This window comes from Terrapene carolina, unplaced genomic scaffold (genome assembly GCF_002925995.2).
Source record: "Terrapene carolina triunguis isolate 2854851 unplaced genomic scaffold, T_m_triunguis-2.0 Scaffold112, whole genome shotgun sequence".
NCBI classification, from domain to species: Eukaryota; Metazoa; Chordata; order Testudines; family Emydidae; genus Terrapene; species Terrapene triunguis.
This window is the reverse complement of record NW_020664463.1, coordinates 20469783-20479140: the sequence shown is the minus strand read 5'-3', so window position 1 is coordinate 20479140 and position 9358 is coordinate 20469783.

Sequence of the window (9358 nt, the reverse complement as noted above, 5' to 3'; positions counted from 1 at the left end):
GATCTGTAACAAAAGAACCAGGGAGGAGCCTGAGCCATAACTTAGATAAGGACAGGTGGGAGGGGATACAATAGAAAGTGTCATATGTGGAGGAATGGGCAGAAGTGTCTGTGTCCACCAGAGAGAACACCCTTCCAGAACCTGCAATGGAACTCAAAATTTCTGAGTCTCACTATTCCTCTGCTGCCCGTGTGTTTCACACATATTTGCTGACAGTGCCCCGTCCTTGTCTAGTGCTGATCTACCTAGAGGATGACAACCTAGTACTGCTATCTTTTATCCCATTAGGTGAAGTGGCAGAAGTCTGTGTTGTGGATCTAATGGTTCCAACCCTGCTGATGAACAAAGTGGATGTTAATATGATGCCCGATGATGGAATTTGTGTTTTCATTTTGCTTTTTTAAAAACTAGGAAATTACACACACACAAAAGAGTTAAAAGAATAGTAAGGTTGCAAAGTCAAGCACTCAGAAGTTAAGAAGTGCCAGAATGAAGGTTGCCTGTGCAATCTTAATCTATCCCTTATGATTGAATTAAGATTGCACAGAACTATTATGATGCAGTCTTTAATTACATGATCAGCACATTTTTTTTCAGAGGCCCCCTACCTTATTCAGTGCCCAGGAAGGACCTGCTCTGGGGTTGAATTAGCAGTATGTAGTGAAAGAGGCTGTTTCTGTAGGACCTGTTTCATTTTTTGAAGATGTGCAATGAATGAGGCTGAGGATTGCAGGAAGAGAAAGTAAGGGCTCATAGTAAAGGCAGTTGAATGCTGCCCATGAGAATTACATTCTATCCCTGTCTCTGTTAGAGCTCCTGTGTGATGCTGGACAAGTCACTTAAACCAAGCTTTTCTCATGTGGTCACTTTGTGTTCCTCATTTCCTGGGTGCCTGACTTGAGACCCTGGGTCTGACTTGCAGAAGCGCTGAGCACTCTCACTGAAAATGAAGTCAGTGGGAGCTGTGCTTTGAGCATATGAAGTGGTACATAATGAGTGACGGTTGGAAAAATCAGATACAGGATGTCTCAAATCGGGCAGTAGTAGGTACTTTGGGCCTGAAATCTCTGTGCCAGCTATAAAATGGGGATGATAACCCCTCCCCTCAGAGGAGTATTGTTAACATAGATTAAAGGTTATTAAGTGCTCCGATATTATACTGTTGAGAACCATAATAAAACCCATGAGGAAATTAGTAATTCTGTCTTTAGGGCAGGATTTGACTAGTGTTCAGTGCATAAGGCCTGAGCTACATGTTGAGCAATGAGAATAAAATAAAATATTGAACAACAGCTCAGTGGCCATTATCTATCCTATGCACTGGAGGAAGCATGCCTGTGGAAAACATAGTATGTGATCGTGTCATTAAAAACTATCATGCATATGCACGAGGGGGCTGCACTAAGTTTTCATGGGCAACCTTAATTCTGGCACTTCCTGTTTTTTGAGTGCTTGACTTAGTGACCATAATAATGGGGTATTTAACATAGTTTTTGTTTATGTAATTGGAATATAGGGTAAGTTGCTGGCTCTTACTTGTCTTTTTGGCTGCAGATAGCTGCATAGCCAATAAACCGTGAAGACTTTTTGCAACTACAGTGCAACAAAATTCACAGGGTGACTCTAATCCTATACTCGGCATCCATGTCACTTTGAATACAGTGGTTCAGTTTCTCTGAAGTACTTTGATAGTTGTAGAGAAGACTTTAGGTGCAAATTTTACCTCTAGATTAAACATTTGTTCATATGTCATAAAGCCAGAATGGACGATGGTGATCATCTAGTCTGATATCCTGTATAACACAGAACTCCCTTGCATTAATACCTGTTTGAACTACAGCAGATGTTCCCGAACTGTGACGTGTGTATACTAGTGGTACATGAGCTTGTTGGAAGAGGCATGCTACTCTAGGATAGACTTCCATAGGAGGTTATGGAATCCCCATCACTGGAGATTTTTAAGAACAGGTTGGACAAATGGCTGCCAGGGAAGGTCTAGGTTTACTTGGTCCTGCTCAGCTTAGGGGGCTGGGCTAGATGACTTTTCAAGATCCCTTCCAGCCCTACATTTCTAGGATTCTGTGCTGTAACAGAGTGGTCTGTTCCCTTGAAGGCATAGTGGGGCTTGGGGCCAGCCAGTCCCCGTTACATTACACGGCCTCTTTAAGGAATCAGGTATTCAAGGGAGCAGCAGACTAGTGGAGAAAGGTAACTATCTTCTTATCATGATAAAACCCAGCTGATAAGTGACTTCTAGGAAGATTAAAAGGAAGAGGGCAGACAGCCTGGAGAGGAGAACTGCAAGGGAGCATCAAGTCTGGAGTAAAACTCCCTGGTGAGGGTAACAAAAGCAGCAGGAAGATTGGTGGGTTGGGGAAGCCTGCCTCCATCAAACCACGACTGCAAGAAGAAGAGTGGTGGTAGCCTGATGCCCAGGTAAAGCCCCTCACTCCCAGCCAAGACTCCCCACACCTCTATGCCCCTTCTCCCTGAGTCACACACAACCACCAGAGTCTTCCCTGCCCCTTCTCTTTCTCTAGACCCGACCCCAAAAAAGCCCCCTTGCTCTCCATCCAGAATCCTGTCTCTCAACCTAACCTCATTAGAGCTGGATGGAAAATTGTTCTCCCGTTTTGTGAAACTTTGTGATGTCAAATTTTTCATTTTGAATCAGGATGAAACCGAGAACTTTCAAAGCTGTTCATGAAAAATCAGCGAGTGCGCAAGAGAGGTAGAGATCCATCCAACCCAGAGTAGCCAATAGCCTGGTGGCCAGGGCACTCATCTGAATCAAGCAGAGCAGAGCGAATGGTCTCCCGCACTACAGGGGTGTGCTCTGACTACCAGGCTGCTCTGAGGTGGGTTTCTTTCTCTCTGGTCTTGACCATAAATTCCATCTTAGACCTGAGAAATCTTTTGTGATGAAATTTTCATCAAAACAGGTAGGTTCCTGCAAAATTTCAGTGTTGACAAATAGACATTTTCCAGCCATCTCTAAACCTCATGTCCACCAACCCTCCCACCCAGTCTCCCCCAGCCAAACTCTCTTCACTTGTGATTTCCTCCAGACAGATCTCCACCAACCGAATTCAAAACCTTTTTTATTATAAGTTCATAAATACTTAAGCTAAGCCTACTAAGGCCTAAAAATGCACAAGATGGAGAAATTTGCATGTGGTACTTCAAACATCCTCTTTTACAAATATTGTATGTGAACCAATAAAATTTGGGAACCACTGAACTACAGTATATCTTTTAGAGAATCATCCAATCTCGATATGAAAATTTCTTGTGATGGAGAATCCACCAAACGCCTTGGTAAGTTGTTCCATTGGTTAATTACCTTTACTATCCAAAATATGTGCCTTATTTCTAGTCTGTTTGTCTAGCTTCAGTTTTCTGCTATTGCATCTTGTGCCTTTGTTTGCTACACTGAAGAGCCCTCTATTATCAAATTCTGTTCTCCATGTAGGTAGTTACAGACTGTAATCAAGTCATGCCTTAACATTATTCTTTTCCACTGTTTCCTTGCCATATGCCCTATTCCATAATTTAAATCCCTTCATTACTGTCTCATTCACCACTTGTACTTCAAACAGTTTAGAGTTTTCTGGTTGCCTCCATCTGTCAGATTTGCTATAACTTTTCTAAGCTAATTACAATACAGAGCCTCTGCAGCATCTGCTAAGATGAGGGCGGGATGGCGTATAGTTCATCATGCCTTCCCAACTCATTTATGGTAGAACGTTTGGTTATTCAAGAGACCGCATGGTCCAGTGGCTAGTGCATTAGACTGGGCATGTGGAGAGCTGTTTTCTGTTCATAACTCTACCCACTGTTCGCTATGTGATCATGGGCAGGTCAGTTAACCTCTCTTGTGCCTCCATATCCCCATCTGTAAAATGGGGATAATGATACTTGCTCTCCTCTGTAATGTCTGAGATCTTGGAATGAAGAGCTTTATGTAAGTGCTAGGAAATATTATTTGAGGGGAATAAATTTAAACTGGAAAGTGAAACATTCAGGAAGCTTTCCAGAATCTGGAAATGTCAAAGAATTTTACTGTAGAAATATCTAGTGCAAAGTACAATTAGGGCCAGATGCTGAGAGATGCTGAGCATCTGCAACTTCCACTGACTTCTGTGTAATCTGCACATGTTCTGCTCCTTTCAGGATTTGTTCCTCTGTGAGGGGATTCTAGATTCATAGAGTTTAAATCCAGAAAGGACCTAATGTGACCTGCACATCACCCCCACCCAATTACTCCTGTACTGAGCCGAATAACCTGGCTTAGACTAAAGCATTACATTTCTTGTCTAGAAGGGTTTGTAGGATAGGTATAAAATTAAAGAATTAAAGTTAGCTTAAGTTTGGTTAAGGAAATATGTGTGTGTTGTAAAGAAAGGCCCTGAATTGCAAGTAGAGGGAAAGCCTTGAAAGTAATGTTAGAAGGCCAGAAGGAATGAAATAGGGAGGATGTCTGGCTCAGAGAATAACTAATGAGATAAGAGGAAGTTTCTAAAAAGAAGGCCTGTGACCGATAGGGATGACTGACTGCAAATGGTTTTAAATCAAGCAAAGAGAATGTGTCTTAAAATGAGCCAACGTGGCTCTTTGCTACCCACACACCAGTGTTAAAGCTTGTGTGAACCCAGGTGCAATGGGAAAACTGTTGGACAGAAAGAAGGAGGGGCAGGAAAGGCCTTGGGAAGAAAAGAAGTTGTAAATCTTCTGATTAAGACTGGAAGTAAGGGTGAATTGTCTCAAATTGTTTTTTAGCTGACAATAATTGGCAATGATCACTTGTTGGTTAAAGGGTATAAAAAGTAGATTCTTAAAGAGTTTGTTGATAATACCTGCCTGACCACGCTGGAGCTGACCAATAAGCACTCCTTGGTTTAGCCTGTTTGTAAGTATCTTGATTAAATGTTTATAAATGTTTTGTTACTGTTTGGATATAGTAAATTGCTTATTATTTAGTCTTTTTAGGCATGTTTAGAGCAATTGTATACGTACCATTTGGCCTTTAGATTTAATAAAGGAATTTATAGTTAAATAAATATTTGGTAGGTTCCCATAATATTTGAAATTATTCCAACAGAGGTGCTGTTTGGTAAAATGACTAGTAGCACAGAATATGGAGTGTGTGGTGCTGATTCTGGCTTCATTTCTCTTTGTCACTGGAGAAGGGTATCGTTTTTGGTCAGGAGAGTGGTGTTGGCTCATGTAAAAATTTCCTACACTCAGGGTTTAAATTTGGGAGGGCTTGGAGGGTTGGGGAGACATCTTGATGTTTGCAAAGCCAGGGAAGGAGAAGAAGAAAGGACCTGTCTTCTCTATTTGTTGTATTTAATTTAATTGTTATAAGAAAACACACAATTGACTTTTCATGATTTTGTAATGGAAAAGTATTATTCCGATAGTGAAGACCTTGGATACTAACTCTCAGCCCACAGTGAATTTGTACAACAAAGCTACACACTTTGCTGCAGAAGTCTCTTGAAAATGTAGACAATCCTGTTTCCTCTTTACAGGAAATTGCTCAAAGCAATTTAAAGGTGAAACTAAGTTTTCATATAAAACACAAGGGTTGTTTGCCATACTGACCACAGGAGGGCACTACTAGAGCAGAGAGTGATGACCTTTTTGTAAAGCTGGGCTCATCTAAACCCTCTGACAGTGATCCTCTCCCCTCTCCATGCTTTGCCCTCTGATTTTTGCCATCCATGATCTCTGTGTTCTGCCTGCAGTCAGGTAGAGTTCATCAAAGTACTCTCCCAGCTCAATCACTGGGCTGGAAATGTGAACAGACTCAGCTATGTGGGGTCCAGGAACAATGGGGAACACGCGCTTCTTCGGGTTACAGTGCTGCTGAGGTTGAGAGGATTAAAAAGGAAGAGAGAAAACTTTACCACCAGGCAACCACCACACACATCTGAGTAATACCATTCAGCAGGGGGACAGGATATTTGGAAGGCATGTTAAACTTCTCAGTGTCATATACCGCTTTCAGGCACCAGTGGCGCCCTCACTGATCTGGATGGGGGTTGCATGTGTATGGATCAGGGCAATATGGTATTTTTTCCCACAGGTATTTTCTGAGTGTGTGCTCACATACTAATGGACTTATTCAAAAAGTAAATTAGAAGGGCATTATTGCAGATTTTTGCAGGCTTACGTTGGAGATGCTGGCAGCCCTTGTCTTCTAATGCTGACATAGTTGCTGGTGTAATAAAGAGGAGGTGGGGAGTAATGTGTCTTTAGGGGCTGCAAATTATTTTAAAGGGACATTGTATGCTTGTTGAGGTCCCCATATGTAAATCCTATGGAACACCTCTGGAGATGCCTGTATGTAAGGGATGCACCCAAACCGTGAAATATCCAGAACACAAGACCTGGTAGATGGGGGACTTTAACAACCCAGACATTTGTTGGAAAAGTAATACAGCAAAACACAAAATTTCCAATAAGTTCTTGGAATGTATTGGGGCAACTTTTTTGCCTGGTCTACACTACGGGATTAATTCGGATTTAGCAGCGTTAATTCGAATTAACCCTTCACCCGTCCACACAACAGAGCCATTTAGTTCGAATTAAAGGGCGCTTTAAATCGATTTCTGTACTCCACCTCGACAAGCGGAGTAGCGCCAAAATCGATTTTGTTAATTCGAATTAGGGTTAGTGTGGCCACAAATCGATGGTATTGGCCTCCGGGAGCTATCCCACAGTGCACCACTGACCGCTCTGGACAGCAATCTGACCTCGGATGCACTGCCCAGGTAGACAGGAAAAGACCCAGGAAAATTTCATTTCCTGTTTGCTCAGCGTGGAGAGCACAGGTGACCACAGATACCTCAGCTCATCAGCACAGGTAACCATGCAGGCTGATAATCGAAAAAGAGCACCAGCATGGACCACACGGGAGGTACTGGATCTGATCGCTGTATGGGGTGAGGATTCAGTGCTAGCAGAACTTCGTTCAAAGAGACGAAATGCCAAAACTTTTGAAAAAATCTCCAAGGGCATGATGGAGAGAGGCCACAATAGGGACTCAGATCAGTGCCGCGTGAAAGTGAAGGAGCTCAGACAAGCCTATCAAAAAACAAAGGAGGCAAACGGTCGCTCCGGGTCAGAGCCGCGGACATGCCGCTTCTACGCAGAGCTGAATGCAATTCTAGGGGGGGCCGCCACCACTACCCCACCTGTGATCGTGCAAACCGGGTCTGGGATAGTCTCTACACCTGAGGATTCTGAGGATGGGGAAGAGGAGGAGGAGGAGGAGGATCTTGCAGAGAGCACCCAGCACTCCGTTCTCCCCAACAGCCAGGAGCTTTTTCTCAGCCTGACTGAAGTACCCTCCCAAGCCAGTAGCCAAGACCATGACCCCATGGAAGGGACCTCAGGTGAGTTTACCTTTTAAAATATAAAACATGGTTTAAAAGCAAGGTTTTTTAATGATTATTTTGCCCTGAGGACTTGGGATGCATTCGCAGCCAGTACAGCTACTGGAAAAGTCTGTTAACGTGTCTGGGGATGGAGCGGAAATCCTCCAGGGACATCTCCATGAAGCTCTCCTGGAGGTACTCCAAAAGCCTTGCCACAAGGTTTCTGGGCAGTGCCGCTTTATTCCGTCCTCCATGGTAGGACACTTGTCCACTCCATGCTTGCAGCAAGTAATCTGGTATCATTGCCTGACAAAGCCTGGCAGCGTATGGTCCCGGTGTTTGCTGGCATTCAAGCAACATCCGTTCTTTATCTCGCTGTGTAATCCTCAGGAGAGTGATATCGCTCATGGTAACCTGCTTGAAATACGGGAACTTAATTAAGGGGACAGAGGTGGCCGTTCCTACTGGGCTGTTTGCCTGTGGCTGATAAGAAATCCTTCCCTGCAGTTAGCCAAGCGCAGGGGGGGGGGGGGGGGTTAGTTTGGTTTCTGCAGGGATTTTCCCTGTTACCAGCCACGCGGTCGGGGAGGGGTACATTGATCATTCCAGGGAATTCATGGCGGGAGGGGGGGGCGGGGGTTTTAGTTTGTTTTCTGCTGCTGAAGGTTAACAGGAAAACCTCAGCAGTCAACAGGCTTTGATTGGTATGTTGGAAAGGAGGGCGCAGAAGCCGAAAGACAATGGCTTACCATGGCTGCCTGCAAGCTGAATTCTGTTGCCCTGACCTGCGTCTGTGATCTCTAACACCAAAGCCACAGGCACTCAATATTAAGATGGAAAATGTGACCTTGTACTGAAATCACATGTGCTATGTAATGTGAATAGTGTTCACCATGAAAGAGTACAAGCATTGTTCTGTAAAATGTATCATTTTAAAAACTTCTCTACTTTTTTTCAACCCTCCCTCTAGCAGCTGCAAATGTTTCAAGCCTCCCTCCTGCGTCCAGAAGGCTATCTCAGATAAGGCGTCGTAGAAAGATGACGCGAGACGACATGTTCAAAGAAATAATGAAATCCACCCACAATGAAAGAGCTCATTTGAATGAGTGGAAGGACACTGTATCTAAATTTAGGAAAGATGCCAGTGAACGTGAGGTCTTGAGGGATGCTCGAGATGAGAGGTGGCAGGCTGCAACGCTGGGGCTGCTGCGTGAGCAAACGGACATGCTCCGGCGTCTGGTGGAGCTTCAGGAACGGCAGCAGGATGACAGAGTGCCGCTGCAGCCGCTGTATAACCTACCTCCCCCCTCACCATGTTCCATATCCTCCTCACCCAGACGTGTAAGAATGCTGGGGGGGGGAAGGAGGCTCCGTGCACCCTCTCACTCCACCCCAGGGGACAGCCCAACCAAAAGGCTGTCATTATATTGAATTTGATCAGTGGCCTTAGACTTCCCTCTTATCCTCCTCCCAAACCTCACCCAGATTACCTTCTTGGTTCTCTCCCTATGTTTATAATCACTTAATAAAGAATACATGATTTTTAAACGATAGTGACTTTATTACCTTTGAAAGAAGGCTGGGGGGAGGGTGGGTTGCTTACAGAGAATGAATGAGAATGAAGGGGGCTGGTTTTCATGAAGGGAGAAACAAAGAAATTTCACACTGTAGCCTGGCCAGTCATGAAACTGGTTTTCAGAGCTTCTCTGATGCACAGCGCTTCCTGGTGTGTTCTTCTAATCGCCCTGGTGTCTGGCTGCGCGTAATCAGCAGCCAGGCGATTTGCCTCAGCCTCCCACCCTGCCATAAAGGTCTCCCCCTTACTTTCACAGAGATTGTGGAGCACACAGCAAGCAGAAATAAAAGTGGGGAGATTTCTTTGGCTGAGGTCAGAGCGAGTTAGTAGCGATCTCCAGCGCGCTTTTAAACGGCCAAATGCACATTCTACCACCATTCTGCACTTGCTCAGCCTG